This window comes from Balaenoptera physalus (assembly GCF_965194825.1).
Source record: "Balaenoptera physalus genome assembly, chromosome: 17".
NCBI lineage: Eukaryota > Metazoa > Chordata > Mammalia > Artiodactyla > Balaenopteridae > Balaenoptera > Balaenoptera physalus.
In genome coordinates, this window is record NC_138895.1 from 37,814,652 (window position 1) to 37,839,408 (window position 24,757).

Here is a 24,757-nt window from a genome sequence, read left to right on the forward strand (position 1 = left end):
CAAGTTTCCTTTATCTCTAGGTCGTCTGAGGAGAGGCTCCCACCCAGGCTATGAAAGCACCCTGTTGATGCAGAGAACACTCGTTCCCTTCCCAGAGCCTTGCCTACAGAGACTAGAGACCCGTCCTAAAATTGTTATTTAGGCAGCTTCAAGGCAGCTTGAATGGAGCATTCAAAATGGGTAAGCAAGGCTTGTGCCATAAGTTCCCCGTTTCCAGCGAACATGCAGCCTACCTCCTTGTGATTTCTACCAAGTAAATATACACTCAAGGTACACACTGGTCCCTTCCTTAAATAAAGTTTATTTGGCACGTAATTCTGCGTGTAGCCAACCGCCTCCCCCAGGGATCGCTCTGGGTAGGCTATCGGGCTTGGCTTCTTCTAAAACCCTGGAGTGTAAGAGGAAGAACTGTGCTGTGGTTACAGCAGAAACGCAAGCCGACTTTCGACTGTGAGGATGGGGTGTTAAGGTATGACTTTGTAGAAGGAATGCGAAGCAGTTTTGGTTTCTCAGAGCTGCTCAGCCTAGGGCAATGAGGCAGATTTGCATGATATGTAGGACGTGAGAGAACACATTTCCTGGGGCTGTTGGAGAGCTGAGGAAATCTAGCTCTTCCAAGGAAGAGTGCAGTGTGTTGGCCTACACACAAAATACACAGAGTGACTGGGAAAGGTTTCCGGGCCTGGATGTTTCTTAGTAGCCCAGTGGAGACTGCCGGTACTCGGTGGTCTTCCAGGGAATAAGTTGCCCAGGCGAGGTCCTCGGTGTCCTGAAAAGCTTACTAACCTTAAAAGGAAACAGACCTGAAACTAATGCCTCAAGGACTCCGCTCCAAGCTTCCACTTCGGCAGGGCTATTCTAGGCTTTACCTTGAGGAAAGGACTCACGTCAAGTTTCCTTTTAGCTGTAGAGCGTCTGAGGAGAGGCTCCCACCCAGGCTATGAAAGCACCCTGTTGATGTAGAGAACACTCGTTCCCTTCCCAGAGCCTTGCCTACAGAGACTAGAGACCCGTCCTAAAATTGTTATGTAGGCAGCTTCAAGGCAGCTTGAATGGAGCATTCAAAATGGGTAAGCAAGGCTTGTGCCATAAGTTCCCCGTTTCCAGCGAACATGCAGCCTACCTCCTTGTGATTTCTACCAAGTAAATATACACTCTAGCTACACACTGGTCCCTTCCTTGAATAAAGTTTATTTGGCACGTAATTCTGCGTGTAGCCAACCGCCTCCCCCAGGGATCGCTCTGGGTAGGCTATCGGGCTTAGCTTCTTCTAAAACCCTGGAGTGTAAGAGGAAGAACTGTGCTGTGGTTACAGCAGAAACGCAAGCCGACTTTCTACTGTGAGGATGGGGTGTTAAGGTATGACTTTGTAGAAGGAATGTGAAGCAGTTTTGGTTTCTCAGTGCCGGTCAGCCTAGGGCAATGAGGCAGATTTGCATGATATGTAGGACGTGAGAGAACACATTTCCTGGAGCTGTTGGAGAGCTGAGGAAATCTAGCTCTTCCAAGGAAGAGTGTAGTGTGTTGGCCTACACACAAAATACAAAGAGCGAATGGGAAAAGTTTCCGGGTCTGGATGTTTCTTAGTAGCCCAGTGGAGCCTGCCGGTACTGGGTGTTCTTGCAGGGAATAGGGTGCCCAGGCGAGGTCCTCAGGGCCTTGAAAAGCTTACTAACCTTAAAAGAAAACAGACCTGAAACTAATGCCTCAAGCACTCCGCTCCAAGCTTCCACTTCGGCAGGGCTATTCTAGGCTTTACCTTGAGGAGAGGACTCACGTCAAGTTTCCTTTTAGCTCTAGAGTGTCTCAGGCGAGGCTCCTACCCAGTCTATGAAAGCACCCTGTTGATGTAGAGAACACTCGTTCCCTTCTCAGAGCCCTGCCTACAGACACTAGAGACCCGTCCTAAAATTGTAATTTAGGTAGCTTCAAGGCAGCTTGAATGGAGCATTCAAAAGTGGTAAGCACGGCTTGTGCCATAAGTTCCCCGTTTCCAGCGAACATGCAGCCTACCTCCTTGTGATTTCCCACCAAGTAAATATACACTCTAGCTACACACTGGTCCCTTCCTTGAATAAAGTTTATTTGGCACGGAATTCTGCGTGTAGCCAACCGCCTCCCCTTGGGAGCGCTCTGAGTAGGCTATCGGGCTCTGCTTCTTCTAAAACCCTGGAGTGTAAGAGGAAGAACTGTGCTTTGGTTACAGCAGGAAAGCAAGACGACTTTCTCCTGTAAGGATGGGGTCTTAAGGTTTGACTTTAAAGAAGGAATGCGTTGCAGTTTTGGTTTCTCAGTGCTGCTCAGCCTAAGGGCAATGAGGGAGATTTGCATGACATATAGGAATTGAGAGAACACATTGCCTGGAGTTGTTGGAGAGCTGAGGAAATCTAGCTCTTCCAAGGAAGAGTGCAGTGTGTTGCCCTACACACAAAATACACAGTGACTGGGAAACGTTTCCGGGCCTGGATGTTTCTTAGTAGCCCAGTGGAGCCTGCTTGTACTCGGTGCTCTTGCAGGGAATAGGGTGCCCACGAGAGGTCCTCGGTGTCTTGACAAGCTTACTAACCTTAAAAGAAAACACTCCTAAAACAAATGCCACAAGGAAACTGCTTCAAGCTCAGCTTCGGCAGGGCTATTCAAGGCTTTACCTGGAGGAAAGAACTCACGTCAAGTTTCCTTTATGTCTAGGGCGTCTGAGGAGAGGCTCCCACCCAGGCTATGAAAGCACCCTGTTGATGCAGAGAACACTCGTTCCCTTCCCAGAGCCCTGCCTACAATGACTAAAGACTCGTCCTAAAACTGTTATTTAGGTAACTTCAAGGCAGCATGCATGGAGCATTCAAAATGGGAAAGCAAGGCTTGTGCCATAAGGTCACCGTTTCCAGCGAACACGCGGCCTACCTAGTTGTGATTTCTACCAAGTAAATATACACTCTAGCTACACACTGGTCCCTTCCTTGAATAAAGTTTATTTGGCACGGAGTTCTGCGTGTAGCCAACAGCCTCCCCCAAGGAGCGCTCTAGGTAGGCTATCTGGCTTAGCTTCTTCTAAAACCCTGCAGTGTAAGAGGAAGATCTGTGCTTTGGTTACAGCAGAAACGCAAGCTGACTTTCTCCTGTAAGGATGGGGTCTTAAGGTATGACTTTGTAGAAGGAATGCGAAGGCGTTTTGGTTTCTCAGAGCTGCTCAGCCTAGGGCAATGAGGCAGATTTGCATGATATGTAGGACGTGAGAGAACACATTTCCTGGGGCTGTTGGAGAGCTGAGGAAATCTAGCTCTTCCAAGGAAGAGTGCAGTGTGTTGGCCTACACACAAAATACACAGAGTGACTGGGAAAGGTGTCCGGGCCTGGATGTTTCTTAGTAGCCCAGTGGAGACTGCCGGTACTCGGTGGTCTTCCAGGGAATAAGGTGCCCAGGCGAGGTCCTCGGTGTCCTGAAAAGCTTACTAACCTTAAAAGGAAACAGACCTGAAACTAATGCCTCAAGGACTCCGCTCCAAGCTTCCACTTCGGCAGGGCTATTCTAGGCTTTACCTTGAGGAAAGGACTCACGTCAAGTTTCCTTTTAGCTGTAGAGCGTCTGAGGAGAGGCTCCCACCCAGGCTATGAAAGCACCCTGTTGATGTAGAGAACACTCGTTCCCTTCCCAGAGCCCTGCCTACAGACACTAGAGACCCGTCCTAAAATTGTTATTTAGGCAGCTTCAAGGCAGCTTGAATGGAGCATTCAAAATGGGTAAGCAAGGCTTGTGCCATAAGTTCCCCGTTTCCAGCGAACATGCAGCCTACCTCCTTGTGATTTCTACCAAGTAAATATACACTCTAGCTACACACTGGTCCCTTCCTTAAATAAAGTTTATTTGGCACGTAATTCTGCGTGTAGCCAACCGCCTCCCCCAGGGATCGCTCTGGGTAGGCTATCGGGCTTAGCTTCTTCTAAAACCCTGGAGTGTAAGAGGAAGAACTGTGCTGTGGTTACAGCAGAAACGCAAGCCAACTTTCGACTGTGAGGATGGGGTGTTAAGGTGTGACTTTGTAGAAGGAATGCGAAGCAGTTTTGGTTTCTCAGTGCCGGTCAGCCTAGGGCAATGAGGCAGATTTGCATGATATGTAGGACGTGAGAGAACACATTTCCTGGAGCTGTTGGAGAGCTGAGGAAATCTAGCTCTTCCAAGGAAGAGTGTAGTGTGTTGGCCTACACACAAAATACAAAGAGCGAATGGGAAAAGTTTCCGGGCCTGGATGTTTCTTAGTAGCCCAGTGGAGCCTGCCGGTACTGGGTGTTCTTGCAGGGAATAGGGTGCCCAGGCGAGGTCCTCAGGGCCTTGAAAAGCTTACTAACCTTAAAAGAAAACAGACCTGAAACTAATGCCTCAAGAACTCCGCTCCAAGCTTCCACTTCGGCAGGGCTATTCTAGGCTTTACCTTGAGGAGAGGACTCACGTCAAGTTTCCTTTTAGCTCTAGAGTGTCTCAGGCGAGGCTCCTACCCAGTCTATGAAAGCACCCTGTTGATGTAGAGAACACTCGTTCCCTTCCCAGAGCCCTGCCTACAGACACTAGAGACCCGTCCTAAAATTGTAATTTAGGTAGCTTCAAGGCAGCTTGAATGGAGCATTCAAAAGTGGTAAGCAAGGCTTGTGCCATAAGTTCCCCGTTTCCAGCGAACATGCAGCCTACCTCCTTGTGATTTCTACCAAGTAAATATACACTCTAGCTACACACTGGTCCCTTCCTTGAATAAAGTTTATTTGGCACGGAATTCTGCGTGTAGCCAACCGCCTCCCCTTGGGAGCGCTCTGGGTAGGCTATCGGGCTCTGCTTCTTCTAAAACCCTGGAGTGTAAGAGGAAGAACTGTGCTTTGCTTACAGCAGGAAAGCAAGCCGACTTTCTCCTGTAAGGATGGGGTCTTAAGGTTTGACTTTAAAGAAGGAATGCGTTGCAGTTTTGGTTTCTCAGTGCTGCTCAGCCTAGGGCAATGAGGGAGATTTGCATGACATATAGGAATTGAGAGAACACATTTCCTGGAGTTGTTGGAGAGCTGAGGAAATCTAGCTCTTCCAAGGAAGAGTGCAGTGTGTTGCCCTACACACAAAATACACAGTGACTGGGAAACGTTTCCGGGCCTGGATGTTTCTTAGTAGCCCAGTGGAGCCTGCCGGTACTCGGTGCTCTTGCAGGGAATAGGGTGCCCACGAGAGGTCCTCGGTGTCTTGACAAGCTTACTAACCTTAAAAGAAAACAGACCTAAAACAAATGCCACAAGGACTCCGCTCCAAGCTTCCACTTCGGCAGGGCTATTCTAGGCTTTACCTTGAGGAAAGGACTCACGTCAAGTTTCCTTTTAGCTGTAGAGCGTCTGAGGAGAGGCTCCCACCCAGGCTATGAAAGCACCCTGTTGATGTAGAGAACACTCGTTCCCTTCCCAGAGCCTTGCCTACAGAGACTAGAGACCCGTCCTAAAATTGTTATGTAGGCAGCTTCAAGGCAGCTTGAATGGAGCATTCAAAATGGGTAAGCAAGGCTTGTGCCATAAGTTCCCCGTTTCCAGCGAACATGCAGCCTACCTCCTTGTGATTTCTACCAAGTAAATATACACTCTAGCTACACACTGGTCCCTTCCTTGAATAAAGTTTATTTGGCACGTAATTCTGCGTGTAGCCAACCGCCTCCCCCAGGGATCGCTCTGGGTAGGCTATCGGGCTTAGCTTCTTCTAAAACCCTGGAGTGTAAGAGGAAGAACTGTGCTGTGGTTACAGCAGAAACGCAAGCCGACTTTCTACTGTGAGGATGGGGTGTTAAGGTATGACTTTGTAGAAGGAATGTGAAGCAGTTTTGGTTTCTCAGTGCCGGTCAGCCTAGGGCAATGAGGCAGATTTGCATGATATGTAGGACGTGAGAGAACACATTTCCTGGAGCTGTTGGAGAGCTGAGGAAATCTAGCTCTTCCAAGGAAGAGTGTAGTGTGTTGGCCTACACACAAAATACAAAGAGCGAATGGGAAAAGTTTCCGGGTCTGGATGTTTCTTAGTAGCCCAGTGGAGCCTGCCGGTACTGGGTGTTCTTGCAGGGAATAGGGTGCCCAGGCGAGGTCCTCAGGGCCTTGAAAAGCTTACTAACCTTAAAAGAAAACAGACCTGAAACTAATGCCTCAAGAACTCCGCTCCAAGCTTCCACTTCGGCAGGGCTATTCTAGGCTTTACCTTGAGGAGAGGACTCACGTCAAGTTTCCTTTTAGCTCTAGAGTGTCTCAGGCGACGCTCCTACCCAGTCTATGAAAGCACCCTGTTGATGTAGAGAACACTCGTTCCCTTCCCAGAGCCCTGCCTACAGACACTAGAGACCCGTCCTAAAATTGTAATTTAGGTAGCTTCAAGGCAGCTTGAATGGAGCATTCAAAAGTGGTAAGCACGGCTTGTGCCATAAGTTCCCCGTTTCCAGCGAACATGCAGCCTACCTCCTTGTGATTTCTACCAAGTAAATATACACTCTAGCTACACACTGGTCCCTTCCTTGAATAAAGTTTATTTGGCACGGAATTCTGCGTGTAGCCAACCGCCTCCCCTTGGGAGAGCTCTGGGTAGGCTATCGGGCTCTGCTTCTTCTAAAACCCTGGAGTGTAAGAGGAAGAACTGTGCTTTGGTTACAGCAGGAAAGCAAGCCGACTTTCTCCTGTAAGGATGGGGTCTTAAGGTTTGACTTTAAAGAAGGAATGCGTTGCAGTTTTGGTTTCTCAGTGCTGCTCAGCCTAAGGGCAATGAGGGAGATTTGCATGACATATAGGAATTGAGAGAACACATTTCCTGGAGTTGTTGCAGAGCTGAGGAAATCTAGCTCTTCCAAGGAAGAGTGCAGTGTGTTGCCCTACACACAAAATACACAGTGACTGGGAAACGTTTCCGGGCCTGGATGTTTCTTAGTAGCCCAGTGGAGCCTGCTGGTACTCGGTGCTCTTGCAGGGAATAGGGTGCCCACGAGAGGTCCTCGGTGTCTTGACAAGCTTACTAACCTTAAAAGAAAACAGACCTAAAACAAATGCCACAAGGAAACTGCTTCAAGCTCAGCTTCGGCAGGGCTAGTCAAGGCTTTACCTGGAGGAAAGAACTCACGTCAAGTTTCCTTTATGTCTAGGGCGTCTGAGGAGAGGCTCCCACCCAGGCTATGAAAGCACCCTGTTGATGCAGAGAACACTCGTTCCCTTCCCAGAGCCCTGCCTACAATGACTAAAGACTCGTCCTAAAACTGTTATTTAGGTAACTTCAAGGCAGCATGCATGGAGCATTCAAAATGGGAAAGCAAGGCTTGTGCCATAAGGTCACCGTTTCCAGCGAACACGCGGCCTACCTACTTGTGATTTCTACCAAGTAAATATACACTCTAGCTAAACACTGGTCCCTTCCTTGAATAAAGTTTATTTGGCACGGAGTTCTGCGTGTAGCCAACAGCCTCCCCCAAGGAGCGCTCTAGGTAGGCTATCTGGCTTAGCTTCTTCTAAAACCCTGCAGTGTAAGAGGAAGATCTGTGCTTTGGTTACAGCAGAAACGCAAGCTGACTTTCTCCTGTAAGGATGGGGTCTTAAGGTATGACTTTGTAGAAGGAATGCGAAGCAGTTTTGGTTTCTCAGAGCTGCTCAGCCTAGGGCAATGAGGCAGATTTGCATGATATGTAGGACGTGAGAGAACACATTTCCTGGGGCTGTTGGAGAGCTGAGGAAATCTAGCTCTTCCAAGGAAGAGTGCAGTGTGTTGGCCTACACACAAAATACACAGAGTGACTGGGAAAGGTGTCCGGGCCTGGATGTTTCTTAGTAGCCCAGTGGAGACTGCCGGTACTCGGTGGTCTTCCAGGGAATAAGGTGCCCAGGCGAGGTCCTCGGTGTCCTGAAAAGCTTACTAACCTTAAAAGGAAACAGACCTGAAACTAATGCCTCAAGGACTCCGCTCCAAGCTTCCACTTCGGCAGGGCTATTCTAGGCTTTACCTTGAGGAAAGGACTCACTTCAAGTTTCCTTTTAGCTGTAGAGCGTCTGAGGAGAGGCTCCCACCCAGGCTATGAAAGCACCCTGTTGAATTAGAGAACACTCGTTCCCTTCCCAGAGCCTTGCCTACAGAGACTAGAGACCCGTCCTAAAATTGTTATTTAGGCAGCTTCAAGGCAGCTTGAATGGAGCATTCAAAATGGGTAAGCAAGGCTTGTGCCATACGTTCCCCGTTTCCAGCGAACATGCAGCCTACCTCCTTGTGATTTCTACCAAGTAAATATACACTCTAGCTACACACTGGTCCCTTCCTTGAATAAAGTTTATTTGGCACGTAATTCTGCGTGTAGCCAACCGCCTCCCCCAGGGATCGCTCTGGGTAGGCTATCGGGCTTAGCTTCTTCTAAAACCCTGGAGTGTAAGAGGAAGAACTGTGCTGTGGTTACAGCAGAAACGCAAGCCGACTTTCTACTGTAAGGATGAGGTGTTAAGGTATGACTTTGTAGAAGGAATGTGAAGCAGTTTTGGTTTCTCAGTGCCGGTCAGCCTAGGGCAATGAGGCAGATTTGCATGATATGTAGGACGTGAGAGAACACATTTCCTGGAGCTGTTGGAGAGCTGAGGAAATCTAGCTCTTCCAAGGAAGAGTGTAGTGTGTTGGCCTACACACAAAATACAAAGAGTGAATGGGAAAAGTTTCCGGGCCTGGATGTTTCTTAGTAGCCCAGTGGAGCCTGCCGGTACTGGGTGTTCTTGCAGGGAATAGGGTGCCCAGGCGAGGTCCTCAGGGCCTTGAAAAGCTTACTAACCTTAAAAGAAAACAGACCTGAAACTAATGCCTCAAGAACTCCGCTCCAAGCTTCCACTTCGGCAGGGCTATTCTAGGCTTTACCTTGAGGAGAGGACTCACGTCAAGTTTCCTTTTAGCTCTAGAGTGTCTCAGGCGAGGCTCCTACCCAGTCTATGAAAGCACCCTGTTGATGTAGAGAACACTCGTTCCCTTCCCAGAGCCCTGCCTACAGACACTAGAGACCCGTCCTAAAATTGTAATTTAGGTAGCTTCAAGGCAGCTTGAATGGAGCATTCAAACGTGGTAAGCCAGGCTTGTGCCATAAGTTCCCCGTTTCCAGCGAACATGCAGCCTACCTCCTTGTGATTTCTACCAAGTAAATATACACTCTAGCTACACACTGGTCCCTTCCTTGAATAAAGTTTATTTGGCACGGAATTCTGCGTGTAGCCAACCGCCTCCCCTTGGGAGCGCTCTGGGTAGGCTATCGGGCTCTGCTTCTTCTAAAACCCTGGAGTGTAAGAGGAAGAACTGTGCTTTGGTTACAGCAGGAAAGCAAGCCGACTTTCTCCTGTAAGGATGGGGTCTTAAGGTTTGACTTTAAAGAAGGAATGCGTTGCAGTTTTGGTTTCTCAGTGCTGCTCAGCCTAGGGCAATGAGGGAGATTTGCATGACATATAGGAATTGAGAGAACACATTGCCTGGAGTTGTTGGAGAGCTGAGGAAATCTAGCTCTTCCAAGGAAGAGTGCAGTGTGTTGCCCTACACACAAAATACACAGTGACTGGGAAACGTTTCCGGGCCTGGATGTTTCTTAGTAGCCCAGTGGAGCCTGCTGGTACTCGGTGCTCTTGCAGGGAATAGGGTGCCCACGAGAGGTCCTCGGTGTCTTGACAAGCTTACTAACCTTAAAAGAAAACAGACCTAAAACAAATGCCACAAGGAAACTGCTTCAAGCTCAGCTTCGGCAGGGCTAGTCAAGGCTTTACCTGGAGGAAAGAACTCACGTCAAGTTTCCTTTATGTCTAGGGCGTCTGAGGAGAGGCTCCCACCCAGGCTATGAAAGCACCCTGTTGATGCAGAGAACACTCGTTCCCTTCCCAGAGCCCTGCCTACAATGACTAAAGACTCGTCCTAAAACTGTTATTTAGGTAACTTCAAGGCAGCATGCATGGAGCATTCAAAATGGGAAAGCAAGGCTTGTGCCATAAGGTCACCGTTTCCAGCGAACACGCGGCCTACCTAGTTGTGATTTCTACCAAGTAAATATACACTCTAGCTACACACTGGTCCCTTCCTTGAATAAAGTTTATTTGGCACGGAGTTCTGCGTGTAGCCAACAGCCTCCCCCAAGGAGCGCTCTAGGTAGGCTATCTGGCTTAGCTTCTTCTAAAACCCTGCAGTGTAAGAGGAAGATCTGTGCTTTGGTTACAGCAGAAACGCAAGCTGACTTTCTCCTGTAAGGATGGGGTCTTAAGGTATGACTTTGTAGAAGGAATGCGAAGCAGTTTTGGTTTCTCAGAGCTGCTCAGCCTAGGGCAATGAGGCAGATTTGCATGATATGTAGGACGTGAGAGAACACATTTCCTGGGGCTGTTGGAGAGCTGAGGAAATCTAGCTCTTCCAAGGAAGAGTGCAGTGTGTTGGCCTACACACAAAATACACAGAGTGACTGGGAAAGGTGTCCGGGCCTGGATGTTTCTTAGTAGCCCAGTGGAGACTGCCGGTACTCGGTGGTCTTCCAGGGAATAAGGTGCCCAGGCGAGGTCCTCGGTGTCCTGAAAAGCTTACTAACCTTAAAAGGAAACAGACCTGAAACTAATGCCTCAAGGACTCCGCTCCAAGCTTCCACTTCGGCAGGGCTATTCTAGGCTTTACCTTGAGGAAAGGACTCACTTCAAGTTTCCTTTTAGCTGTAGAGCGTCTGAGGAGAGGCTCCCACCCAGGCTATGAAAGCACCCTGTTGAATTAGAGAACACTCGTTCCCTTCCCAGAGCCTTGCCTACAGAGACTAGAGACCCGTCCTAAAATTGTTATTTAGGCAGCTTCAAGGCAGCTTGAATGGAGCATTCAAAATGGGTAAGCAAGGCTTGTGCCATACGTTCCCCGTTTCCAGCGAACATGCAGCCTACCTCCTTGTGATTTCTACCAAGTAAATATACACTCTAGCTACACACTGGTCCCTTCCTTGAATAAAGTTTATTTGGCACGTAATTCTGCGTGTAGCCAACCGCCTCCCCCAGGGATCGCTCTGGGTAGGCTATCGGGCTTAGCTTCTTCTAAAACCCTGGAGTGTAAGAGGAAGAACTGTGCTGTGGTTACAGCAGAAACGCAAGCCGACTTTCTACTGTAAGGATGAGGTGTTAAGGTATGACTTTGTAGAAGGAATGTGAAGCAGTTTTGGTTTCTCAGTGCCGGTCAGCCTAGGGCAATGAGGCAGATTTGCATGATATGTAGGACGTGAGAGAACACATTTCCTGGAGCTGTTGGAGAGCTGAGGAAATCTAGCTCTTCCAAGGAAGAGTGTAGTGTGTTGGCCTACACACAAAATACAAAGAGTGAATGGGAAAAGTTTCCGGGCCTGGATGTTTCTTAGTAGCCCAGTGGAGCCTGCCGGTACTGGGTGTTCTTGCAGGGAATAGGGTGCCCAGGCGAGGTCCTCAGGGCCTTGAAAAGCTTACTAACCTTAAAAGAAAACAGACCTGAAACTAATGCCTCAAGAACTCCGCTCCAAGCTTCCACTTCGGCAGGGCTATTCTAGGCTTTACCTTGAGGAGAGGACTCACGTCAAGTTTCCTTTTAGCTCTAGAGTGTCTCAGGCGAGGCTCCTACCCAGTCTATGAAAGCACCCTGTTGATGTAGAGAACACTCGTTCCCTTCCCAGAGCCCTGCCTACAGACACTAGAGACCCGTCCTAAAATTGTAATTTAGGTAGCTTCAAGGCAGCTTGAATGGAGCATTCAAACGTGGTAAGCCAGGCTTGTGCCATAAGTTCCCCGTTTCCAGCGAACATGCAGCCTACCTCCTTGTGATTTCTACCAAGTAAATATACACTCTAGCTACACACTGGTCCCTTCCTTGAATAAAGTTTATTTGGCACGGAATTCTGCGTGTAGCCAACCGCCTCCCCTTGGGAGCGCTCTGGGTAGGCTATCGGGCTCTGCTTCTTCTAAAACCCTGGAGTGTAAGAGGAAGAACTGTGCTTTGGTTACAGCAGGAAAGCAAGCCGACTTTCTCCTGTAAGGATGGGGTCTTAAGGTTTGACTTTAAAGAAGGAATGCGTTGCAGTTTTGGTTTCTCAGTGCTGCTCAGCCTAGGGCAATGAGGGAGATTTGCATGACATATAGGAATTGAGAGAACACATTGCCTGGAGTTGTTGGAGAGCTGAGGAAATCTAGCTCTTCCAAGGAAGAGTGCAGTGTGTTGCCCTACACACAAAATACACAGTGACTGGGAAACGTTTCCGGGCCTGGATGTTTCTTAGTAGCCCAGTGGAGCCTGCTGGTACTCGGTGCTCTTGCAGGGAATAGGGTGCCCACGAGAGGTCCTCGGTGTCTTGACAAGCTTACTAACCTTAAAAGAAAACAGACCTAAAACAAATGCCACAAGGAAACTGCTTCAAGCTCAGCTTCGGCAGGGCTAGTCAAGGCTTTACCTGGAGGAAAGAACTCACGTCAAGTTTCCTTTATGTCTAGGGCGTCTGAGGAGAGGCTCCCACCCAGGCTATGAAAGCACCCTGTTGATGCAGAGAACACTCGTTCCCTTCCCAGAGCCCTGCCTACAATGACTAAAGACTCGTCCTAAAACTGTTATTTAGGTAACTTCAAGGCAGCATGCATGGAGCATTCAAAATGGGAAAGCAAGGCTTGTGCCATAAGGTCACCGTTTCCAGCGAACACGCGGCCTACCTACTTGTGATTTCTACCAAGTAAATATACACTCTAGCTAAACACTGGTCCCTTCCTTGAATAAAGTTTATTTGGCACGGAGTTCTGCGTGTAGCCAACAGCCTCCCCCAAGGAGCGCTCTAGGTAGGCTATCTGGCTTAGCTTCTTCTAAAACCCTGCAGTGTAAGAGGAAGATCTGTGCTTTGGTTACAGCAGAAACGCAAGCTGACTTTCTCCTGTAAGGATGGGGTCTTAAGGTATGACTTTGTAGAAGGAATGCGAAGCAGTTTTGGTTTCTCAGAGCTGCTCAGCCTAGGGCAATGAGGCAGATTTGCATGATATGTAGGACGTGAGAGAACACATTTCCTGGGGCTGTTGGAGAGCTGAGGAAATCTAGCTCTTCCAAGGAAGAGTGCAGTGTGTTGGCCTACACACAAAATACACAGAGTGACTGGGAAAGGTGTCCGGGCCTGGATGTTTCTTAGTAGCCCAGTGGAGACTGCCGGTACTCGGTGGTCTTCCAGGGAATAAGGTGCCCAGGCGAGGTCCTCGGTGTCCTGAAAAGCTTACTAACCTTAAAAGGAAACAGACCTGAAACTAATGCCTCAAGGACTCCGCTCCAAGCTTCCACTTCGGCAGGGCTATTCTAGGCTTTACCTTGAGGAAAGGACTCACTTCAAGTTTCCTTTTAGCTGTAGAGCGTCTGAGGAGAGGCTCCCACCCAGGCTATGAAAGCACCCTGTTGAATTAGAGAACACTCGTTCCCTTCCCAGAGCCTTGCCTACAGAGACTAGAGACCCGTCCTAAAATTGTTATTTAGGCAGCTTCAAGGCAGCTTGAATGGAGCATTCAAAATGGGTAAGCAAGGCTTGTGCCATACGTTCCCCGTTTCCAGCGAACATGCAGCCTACCTCCTTGTGATTTCTACCAAGTAAATATACACTCTAGCTACACACTGGTCCCTTCCTTAAATAAAGTTTATTTGGCACGTAATTCTGCGTGTAGCCAACCGCCTCCCCCAGGGATCGCTCTGGGTAGGCTATCGGGCTTAGCTTCTTCTAAAACCCTGGAGTGTAAGAGGAAGAACTGTGCTGTGGTTACAGCAGAAACGCAAGCCGACTTTCTACTGTGAGGATGGGGTGCTAAGGTATGACTTTGTAGAAGGAACGTGAAGCAGTTTTGGTTTCTCAGTGCCGGTCAGCCTAGGGTAATGAGGCAGATTTGCATGATATGTAGGACGTGAGAGAACACATTTCCTGGAGCTGTTGGAGAGCTGAGGAAATCTAGCTCTTCCAAGGAAGAGTGTAGTGTGTTGGCCTACACACAAAATACAAAGAGTGAATGGGAAAAGTTTCCGTGCCTGGATGTTTCTTAGTAGCCCAGTGGAGCCTGCCGGTACTGGGTGTTCTTGCAGGGAATAGGGTGCCCAGGCGAGGTCCTCAGGGCCTTGAAAAGCTTACTAACCTTAAAAGAAAACAGACCTGAAACTAATGCCTCAAGCACTCCGCTCCAAGCTTCCACTTCGGCAGGGCTATTCTAGGCTTTACCTTGAGGAGAGGACTCACGTCAAGTTTCCTTTTAGCTCTAGAGTGTCTCAGGCGAGGCTCCTACCCAGTCTATGAAAGCACCCTGTTGATGTAGAGAACACTCGTTCCCTTCTCAGAGCCCTGCCTACAGACACTAGAGACCCGTCCTAAAATTGTAATTTAGGTAGCTTCAAGGCAGCTTGAATGGAGCATTCAAAAGTGGTAAGCACGGCTTGTGCCATAAGTTCCCCGTTTCCAGCGAACATGCAGCCTACCTCCTTGTGATTTCCCACCAAGTAAATATACACTCTAGCTACACACTGGTCCCTTCCTTGAATAAAGTTTATTTGGCACGGAATTCTGCGTGTAGCCAACCGCCTCCCCTTGGGAGCGCTCTGAGTAGGCTATCGGGCTCTGCTTCTTCTAAAACCCTGGAGTGTAAGAGGAAGAACTGTGCTTTGGTTACAGCAGGAAAGCAAGACGACTTTCTCCTGTAAGGATGGGGTCTTAAGGTTTGACTTTAAAGAAGGAATGCGTTGCAGTTTTGGTTTCTCAGTGCTGCTCAGCCTAAGGGCAATGAGGGAGATTTGCATGACATATAGGAATTGAGAGAACACATTGCCTGGAGTTGTTGGAGAGCTGAGGAAATCTAGCTCTTCCAAGGAAGAGTGCAGTGTGTTGCCCTACACACAAAATACACAGTGACTGGGAAACGTTTCCGGGCCTGGATGTTTCTTAGTAGCCCAGTGGAGCCTGCTTGTACTCGGTGCTCTTGCAGGGAATAGGGTGCCCACGAGAGGTCCTCGGTGTCTTGACAAGCTTACTAACCTTAAAAGAAAACACTCCTAAAACAAATGCCACAAGGAAACTGCTTCAAGCTCAGCTTCGGCAGGGCTATTCAAGGCTTTACCTGGAGGAAAGAACTCACGTCAAGTTTCCTTTATCTCTAGGGCGTCTGAGGAGAGGCTCCCACCCAGGCTATGAAAGCACCCTGTTGATGCAGAGAACACTCGTTCCCTTCCCAGAGCCCTGCCTACAATGACTAAAGACTCGTCCTAAAACTGTTATTTAGGTAACTTCAAGGCAGCATGCATGGAGCATTCAAAATGGGAAAGCAAGGCTTGTGCCATAAGGTCACCGTTTCCAGCGAACACGCGGCCTACCTAGTTGTGATTTCTACCAAGTAAATATACACTCTAGCTACACACTGGTCCCTTCCTTGAATAAAGTTTATTTGGCACGGAGTTCTGCGTGTAGCCAACAGCCTCCCCCAAGGAGCGCTCTAGGTAGGCTATCTGGCTTAGCTTCTTCTAAAACCCTGCAGTGTAAGAGGAAGATCTGTGCTTTGGTTACAGCAGAAACGCAAGCTGACTTTCTCCTGTAAGGATGGGGTCTTAAGGTATGACTTTGTAGAAGGAATGCGAAGCAGTTTTGGTTTCTCAGAGCTGCTCAGCCTAGGGCAATGAGGCAGATTTGCATGATATGTAGGACGTGAGAGAACACATTTCCTGGGGCTGTTGGAGAGCTGAGGAAATCTAGCTCTTCCAAGGAAGAGTGCAGTGTGTTGGCCTACACACAAAATACACAGAGTGACTGGGAAAGGTGTCCGGGCCTGGATGTTTCTTAGTAGCCCAGTGGAGACTGCCGGTACTCGGTGGTCTTTCAGGGAATAAGGTGCCCAGGCGAGGTCCTCGGTGTCCTGAAAAGCTTACTAACCTTAAAAGGAAACAGACCTGAAACTAATGCCTCAAGGACTCCGCTCCAAGCTTCCACTTCGGCAGGGCTATTCTAGGCTTTACCTTGAGGAAAGGACTCACGTCAAGTTTCCTTTTAGCTGTAGAGCGTCTGAGGAGAGGCTCCCACCCAGGCTATGAAAGCACCCTGTTGATGTAGAGAACACTCGTTCCCTTCCCAGAGCCTTGCCTACAGAGACTAGAGACCCGTCCTAAAATTGTTATTTAGGCAGCTTCAAGGCAGCTTGAATGGAGCATTCAAAATGGGTAAGCAAGGCTTGTGCCATACGTTCCCCGTTTCCAGCGAACATGCAGCCTACCTCCTTGTGATTTCTACCAAGTAAATATACACTCTAGCTACACACTGGTCCCTTCCTTGAATAAAGTTTATTTGGCACGTAATTCTGCGTGTAGCCAACCGCCTCCCCCAGGGATCGCTCTGGGTAGGCTATCGGGCTTAGCTTCTTCTAAAACCCTGGAGTGTAAGAGGAAGAACTGTGCTGTGGTTACAGCAGAAACGCAAGCCGACTTTCTACTGTAAGGATGAGGTGTTAAGGTATGACTTTGTAGAAGGAATGTGAAGCAGTTTTGGTTTCTCAGTGCCGGTCAGCCTAGGGCAATGAGGCAGATTTGCATGATATGTAGGACGTGAGAGAACACATTTCCTGGAGCTGTTGGAGAGCTGAGGAAATCTAGCTCTTCCAAGGAAGAGTGTAGTGTGTTGGCCTACACACAAAATACAAAGAGTGAATGGGAAAAGTTTCCGGGCCTGGATGTTTCTTAGTAGCCCAGTGGAGCCTGCCGGTACTGGGTGTTCTTGCAGGGAATAGGGTGCCCAGGCGAGGTCCTCAGGGCCTTGAAAAGCTTACTAACCTTAAAAGAAAACAGACCTGAAACTAATGCCTCAAGAACTCCGCTCCAAGCTTCCACTTCGGCAGGGCTATTCTAGGCTTTACCTTGAGGAGAGGACTCACGTCAAGTTTCCTTTTAGCTCTAGAGTGTCTCAGGCGAGGCTCCTACCCAGTCTATGAAAGCACCCTGTTGATGTAGAGAACACTCGTTCCCTTCCCAGAGCCCTGCCTACAGACACTAGAGACCCGTCCTAAAATTGTAATTTAGGTAGCTTCAAGGCAGCTTGAATGGAGCATTCAAACGTGGTAAGCCAGGCTTGTGCCATAAGTTCCCCGTTTCCAGCGAACATGCAGCCTACCTCCTTGTGATTTCTACCAAGTAAATATACACTCTAGCTACACACTGGTCCCTTCCTTGAATAAAGTTTATTTGGCACGGAATTCTGCGTGTAGCCAACCGCCTCCCCTTGGGAGCGCTCTGGGTAGGCTATCGGGCTCTGCTTCTTCTAAAACCCTGGAGTGTAAGAGGAAGAACTGTGCTTTGGTTACAGCAGGAAAGCAAGCCGACTTTCTCCTGTAAGGATGGGGTCTTAAGGTTTGACTTTAAAGAAGGAATGCGTTGCAGTTTTGGTTTCTCAGTGCTGCTCAGCCTAGGGCAATGAGGGAGATTTGCATGACATATAGGAATTGAGAGAACACATTGCCTGGAGTTGTTGGAGAGCTGAGGAAATCTAGCTCTTCCAAGGAAGAGTGCAGTGTGTTGCCCTACACACAAAATACACAGTGACTGGGAAACGTTTCCGGGCCTGGATGTTTCTTAGTAGCCCAGTGGAGCCTGCTGGTACTCGGTGCTCTTGCAGGGAATAGGGTGCCCACGAGAGGTCCTCGGTGTCTTGACAAGCTTACTAACCTTAAAAGAAAACAGACCTAAAACAAATGCCACAAGGAAACTGCTTCAAGCTCAGCTTCGGCAGGGCTAGTCAAGGCTTTACCTGGAGGAAAGAACTCACGTCAAGTTTCCTTTATGTCTAGGGCGTCTGAGGAGAGGCTCCCACCCAGGCTATGAAAGCACCCTGTTGATGCAGAGAACACTCGTTCCCTTCCCAGAGCCCTGCCTACAATGACTAAAGACTCGTCCTAAAACTGTTATTTAGGTAACTTCAAGGCAGCATGCATGGAGCATTCAAAATGGGAAAGCAAGGCTTGTGCCATAAGGTCACCGTTTCCAGCGAACACGCGGCCTACCTACTTGTGATTTCTACCAAGTAAATATACACTCTAGCTAAACACTGGTCCCTTCCTTGAATAAAGTTTATTTGGCACGGAGTTCTGCGTGTAGCCAACAGCCTCCCCCAAGGAGCGCTCTAGGTAGGCTATCTGGCTTAGCTTCTTCTAAAACCCTGCAGTGTAAGAGGAAGATCTGTGCTTTGGTTACAGCAGAAACGCAAGCTGACTTTCTCCTGTAAGGATGGGGTCTTAAGGTATGACTTTGTAGAAGGAATGCGAAGCAGTTTTGGTTTCTCAGAGCTGCTCAGCCTAGGGCAATGAGGCAGATTTGCATGATATGTAGGACGTGAGAGAACACATTTCCTGGGGCTGTTGGAGAGCTGAGGAAATCTAGCTCTTCCAAGGAAGAGTGCAGTGTGTTGGCCTACACACAAAATACACAGAGTGACTGGGAAAGGTGTCCGGGACTGGATGTTTCTTAGTAGCCCAGTGGAGACTGCCGGTACTCGGTGGTCTTCCAGGGAATAAGGTGCCCAGGCGAGGTCCTCGGTGTCCTGAAAAGCTTACTAACCTTAAAAGGAAACAGACCTGAAACTAATGCCTCAAGGACTCCGCTCCAAGCTTCCACTTCGGCAGGGCTATTCTAGGCTTTACCTTGAGGAAAGGACTCACTTCAAGTTTCCTTTTAGCTGTAGAGCGTCTGAGGAGAGGCTCCCACCCAGGCTATGAAAGCACCCTGTTGAATTAGAGAACACTCGTTCCCTTCCCAGAGCCTTGCCTACAGAGACTAGAGACCCGTCCTAAAATTGTTATTTAGGCAGCTTCAAGGCAGCTTGAATGGAGCATTCAAAATGGGTAAGCAAGGCTTGTGCCATACGTTCCCCGTTTCCAGCGAACATGCAGCCTACCTCCTTGTGATTTCTACCAAGTAAATATACACTCTAGCTACACACTGGTCCCTTCCTTGAATAAAGTTTATTTGGCACGTAATTCTGCGTGTAGCCAACCGCCTCCCCCAGGGATCGCTCTGGGTAGGCTATCGGGCTTAGCTTCTTCTAAAACCCTGGAGTGTAAGAGGAAGAACTGTGCTGTGGTTACAGCAGAAACGCAAGCCGACTTTCTACTGTAAGGATGAGGTGTTAAGGTATGACTTTGTAGAAGGAATGTGAAGCAGTTTTGGTTTCTCAGTGCCGGTCAGCCTAGGGCAATGAGGCAGATTTGCATGATATGTAGGACGTGAGAGAACACATTTCCTGGAGCTGTTGGAGAGCTGAGGAAATCTAGCTCTTCCAAGGAAGAGTGTAGTGTGTTGGCCTACACACAAAATACAAAGAGTGAATGGGAAAAGTTTCCGGGCCTGGATGTTTCTTAGTAGCCCAGTGGAGCCTGCCGGTACTGGGTGTTCTTGCAGGGAATAGGGTGCCCAGGCGAGGTCCTCAGGGCCTTGAAAAGCTTACTAACCTTAAAAGAAAACAGACCTGAAACTAATGCCTCAAGAACTCCGCTCCAAGCTTCCACTTCGGCAGGGCTATTCTAGGCTTTACCTTGAGGAGAGGACTCACGTCAAGTTTCCTTTTAGCTCTAGAGTGTCTCAGGCGAGGCTCCTACCCAGTCTATGAAAGCACCCTGTTGATGTAGAGAACACTCGTTCCCTTCCCAGAGCCCTGCCTACAGACACTAGAGACCCGTCCTAAAATTGTAATTTAGGTAGCTTCAAGGCAGCTTGAATGGAGCATTCAAAAGTGGTAAGCCAGGCTTGTGCCATAAGTTCCCCGTTTCCAGCGAACATGCAGCCTACCTCCTTGTGATTTCTACCAAGTAAATATACACTCTAGCTACACACTGGTCCCTTCCTTGAATAAAGTTTATTTGGCACGGAATTCTGCGTGTAGCCAACCGCCTCCCCTTGGGAGCGCTCTGGGTAGGCTATCGGGCTCTGCTTCTTCTAAAACCCTGGAGTGTAAGAGGAAGAACTGTGCTTTGGTTACAGCAGGAAAGCAAGCCGACTTTCTCCTGTAAGGATGGGGTCTTAAGGTTTGACTTTAAAGAAGGAATGCGTTGCAGTTTTGGTTTCTCAGTGCTGCTCAGCCTAGGGCAATGAGGGAGATTTGCATGACATATAGGAATTGAGAGAACACATTGCCTGGAGTTGTTGGAGAGCTGAGGAAATCTAGCTCTTCCAAGGAAGAGTGCAGTGTGTTGCCCTACACACAAAATACACAGTGACTGGGAAACGTTTCCGGGCCTGGATGTTTCTTAGTAGCCCAGTGGAGCCTGCTGGTACTCGGTGCTCTTGCAGGGAATAGGGTGCCCACGAGAGGTCCTTGGTGTCTTGACAAGCTTACTAACCTTAAAAGAAAACAGACCTAAAACAAATGCCACAAGGAAACTGCTTCAAGCTCAGCTTCGGCAGGGCTAGTCAAGGCTTTACCTGGAGGAAAGAACTCACGTCAAGTTTCCTTTATCTCTAGGGCGTCTGAGGAGAGGCTCCCACCCAGGCTATGAAAGCACCCTGTTGATGCAGAGAACACTCGTTCCCTTCCCAGAGCCCTGCCTACAATGACTAAAGACTCGTCCTAAAACTGTTATTTAGGTAACTTCAAGGCAGCATGCATGGAGCATTCAAAATGGGAAAGCAAGGCTTGTGCCATAAGGTCACCGTTTCCAGCGAACACGCGGCCTACCTACTTGTGATTTCTACCAAGTAAATATACACTCTAGCTAAACACTGGTCCCTTCCTTGAATAAAGTTTATTTGGCACGGAGTTCTGCGTGTAGCCAACGGCCTCCCCCAAGGAGCGCTCTAGGTAGGCTATCTGGCTTAGCTTCTTCTAAAACCCTGCAGTGTAAGAGGAAGATCTGTGCTTTGGTTACAGCAGAAACGCAAGCTGACTTTCTCCTGTAAGGATGGGGTCTTAAGGTATGACTTTGTAGAAGGAATGCGAAGCAGTTTTGGTTTCTCAGAGCTGCTCAGCCTAGGGCAATGAGGCAGATTTGCATGATATGTAGGACGTGAGAGAACACATTTCCTGGGGCTGTTGGAGAGCTGAGGAAATCTAGCTCTTCCAAGGAAGAGTGCAGTGTGTTGGCCTACACACAAAATACACAGAGTGACTGGGAAAGGTGTCCGGGCCTGGATGTTTCTTAGTAGCCCAGTGGAGACTGCCGGTACTCGGTGGTCTTCCAGGGAATAAGGTGCCCAGGCGAGGTCCTCGGTGTCCTGAAAAGCTTACTAACCTTAAAAGGAAACAGACCTGAAACTAATGCCTCAAGGACTCCGCTCCAAGCTTCCACTTCGGCAGGGCTATTCTAGGCTTTACCTTGAGGAAAGGACTCACGTCAAGTTTCCTTTTAGCTGTAGAGCGTCTGAGGAGAGGCTCCCACCCAGGCTATGAAAGCACCCTGTTGATGTAGAGAACACTCGTTCCCTTCCCAGAGCCTTGCCTACAGAGACTAGAGACCCGTCCTAAAATTGTTATTTAGGCAGCTTCAAGGCAGCTTGAATGGAGCATTCAAAATGGGTAAGCAAGGCTTGTGCCATAAGTTCCCCGTTTCCAGCGAACATGCAGCCTACCTCCTTGTGATTTCTACCAAGTAAATATACACTCTAGCTACACACCGCTCCCTTCCTTGAATAAAGTTTATTTGGCACGTAATTCTGCGTGTAGCCAACCGCCTCCCCCAGGGATCACTCTGGGTAGGCTATCGGGCTTAGCTTCTTCTAAAACCCTGGAGTGTAAGAGGAAGAACTGTGCTGTGGTTACAGCAGAAACGCAAGCCGACTTTCTACTGTAAGGATGGGGTGTTAAGGTATGACTTTGTAGAAGGAATGTGAAGCAGTTTTGGTTTCTCAGTGCCGGTCAGCCTAGGGCAATGAGGCAGATTTGCATGATATGTAGGACGTGAGAGAACACATTTCCTGGAGCTGTTGGAGAGCTGAGGAAATCTAGCTCTTCCAAGGAAGAGTGTAGTGTGTTGGCCTACACACAAAATACAAAGAGTGAATGGGAAAAGTTTCCGGGCCTGGATGTTTCTTAGTAGCCCAGTGGAGCCTGCCGGTACTGGGTGTTCTTGCAGGGAATAGGGTGCCCAGGCGAGGTCCTCAGGGCCTTGAAAAGCTTACTAACCTTAAAAGAAAACAGACCTGAAACTAATGCCTCAAGCACTCCGCTCCAAGCTTCCACTTCGGCAGGGCTATTCTAGGCTTTACCTTGAGGAGAGGACTCACGTCAAGTTTCCTTTTAGCTCTAGAGTGTCTCAGGCGAGGCTCCTACCCAGTCTATGAAAGCACCCTGTTGATGTAGAGAACACTCGTTCCCTTCTCAGAGCCCTGCCTACAGACACTAGAGACCCGTCCTAAAATTGTAATTTAGGTAGCTTCAAGGCAGCTTGAATGGAGCATTCAAAAGTGGTAAGCACGGCTTGTGCCATAAGTTCCCCGTTTCCAGCGAACATGCAGCCTACCTCCTTGTGATTTCCCACCAAGTAAATATACACTCTAGCTACACACTGGTCCCTTCCTTGAATAAAGTTTATTTGGCACGGAATTCTGCGTGTAGCCAACCGCCTCCCCTTGGGAGCGCTCTGAGTAGGCTATCGGGCTCTGCTTCTTCTAAAACCCTGGAGTGTAAGAGGAAGAACTGTGCTTTGGTTACAGCAGGAAAGCAAGACGACTTTCTCCTGTAAGGATGGGGTCTTAAGGTTTGACTTTAAAGAAGGAATGCGTTGCAGTTTTGGTTTCTCAGTGCTGCTCAGCCTAAGGGCAATGAGGGAGATTTGCATGACATATAGGAATTGAGAGAACACATTGCCTGGAGTTGTTGGAGAGCTGAGGAAATCTAGCTCTTCCAAGGAAGAGTGCAGTGTGTTGCCCTACACACAAAATACACAGTGACTGGGAAACGTTTCCGGGCCTGGATGTTTCTTAGTAGCCCAGTGGAGCCTGCTTGTACTCGGTGCTCTTGCAGGGAATAGGGTGCCCACGAGAGGTCCTCGGTGTCTTGACAAGCTTACTAACCTTAAAAGAAAACACTCCTAAAACAAATGCCACAAGGAAACTGCTTCAAGCTCAGCTTCGGCAGGGCTATTCAAGGCTTTACCTGGAGGAAAGAACTCACGTCAAGTTTCCTTTATCTCTAGGGCGTCTGAGGAGAGGCTCCCACCCAGGCTATGAAAGCACCCTGTTGATGCAGAGAACACTCGTTCCCTTCCCAGAGCCCTGCCTACAATGACTAAAGACTCGTCCTAAAACTGTTATTTAGGTAACTTCAAGGCAGCATGCATGGAGCATTCAAAATGGGAAAGCAAGGCTTGTGCCATAAGGTCACCGTTTCCAGCGAACACGCGGCCTACCTAGTTGTGATTTCTACCAAGTAAATATACACTCTAGCTACACACTGGTCCCTTCCTTGAATAAAGTTTATTTGGCACGGAGTTCTGCGTGTAGCCAACAGCCTCCCCCAAGGAGCGCTCTAGGTAGGCTATCTGGCTTAGCTTCTTCTAAAACCCTGCAGTGTAAGAGGAAGATCTGTGCTTTGGTTACAGCAGAAACGCAAGCTGACTTTCTCCTGTAAGGATGGGGTCTTAAGGTATGACTTTGTAGAAGGAATGCGAAGCAGTTTTGGTTTCTCAGAGCTGCTCAGCCTAGGGCAATGAGGCAGATTTGCATGATATGTAGGACGTGAGAGAACACATTTCCTGGGGCTGTTGGAGAGCTGAGGAAATCTAGCTCTTCCAAGGAAGAGTGCAGTGTGTTGGCCTACACACAAAATACACAGAGTGACTGGGAAAGGTGGCCGGGCCTGGATGTTTCTTAGTAGCCCAGTGGAGACTGCCGGTACTCGGTGGTCTTTCAGGGAATAAGGTGCCCAGGCGAGGTCCTCGGTGTCCTGAAAAGCTTACTAACCTTAAAAGGAAACAGACCTGAAACTAATGCCTCAAGGACTCCGCTCCAAGCTTCCACTTCGGCAGGGCTATTCTAGGCTTTACCTTGAGGAAAGGACTCACGTCAAGTTTCCTTTTAGCTGTAGAGCGTCTGAGGAGAGGCTCCCACCCAGGCTATGAAAGCACCCTGTTGATGTAGAGAACACTCGTTCCCTTCCCAGAGCCTTGCCTACAGAGACTAGAGACCCGTCCTAAAATTGTTATTTAGGCAGCTTCAAGGCAGCTTGAATGGAGCATTCAAAATGGGTAAGCAAGGCTTGTGCCATACGTTCCCCGTTTCCAGCGAACATGCAGCCTACCTCCTTGTGATTTCTACCAAGTAAATATACACTCTAGCTACACACTGGTCCCTTCCTTGAATAAAGTTTATTTGGCACGTAATTCTGCGTGTAGCCAACCGCCTCCCCCAGGGATCGCTCTGGGTAGGCTATCGGGCTTAGCTTCTTCTAAAACCCTGGAGTGTAAGAGGAAGAACTGTGCTGTGGTTACAGCAGAAACGCAAGCCGACTTTCTACTGTAAGGATGAGGTGTTAAGGTATGACTTTGTAGAAGGAATGTGAAGCAGTTTTGGTTTCTCAGTGCCGGTCAGCCTAGGGCAATGAGGCAGATTTGCATGATATGTAGGACGTGAGAGAACACATTTCCTGGAGCTGTTGGAGAGCTGAGGAAATCTAGCTCTTCCAAGGAAGAGTGTAGTGTGTTGGCCTACACACAAAATACAAAGAGTGAATGGGAAAAGTTTCCGGGCCTGGATGTTTCTTAGTAGCCCAGTGGAGCCTGCCGGTACTGGGTGTTCTTGCAGGGAATAGGGTGCCCAGGC

The 24,757-nt window shown here is 48.7% G+C and overlaps 1 long non-coding RNA gene across 1 annotated transcript in view; it reads left to right on the top strand.

The window, feature by feature from the left end:
• The window catches only part of LOC309646787, a 557,337-nt gene extending 536,529 nt beyond the window's left edge, over positions 1 to 20,808 (top strand). Inside the window, exon 3 of the long non-coding RNA XR_014255580.1 lies at positions 20,745 to 20,808. This is a non-coding gene — a long non-coding RNA (uncharacterized lncRNA). The remainder of the gene's footprint in view (positions 1 to 20,744) is intronic.
• The last annotated feature ends 3,949 nt before the right edge of the window (positions 20,809 to 24,757 follow it).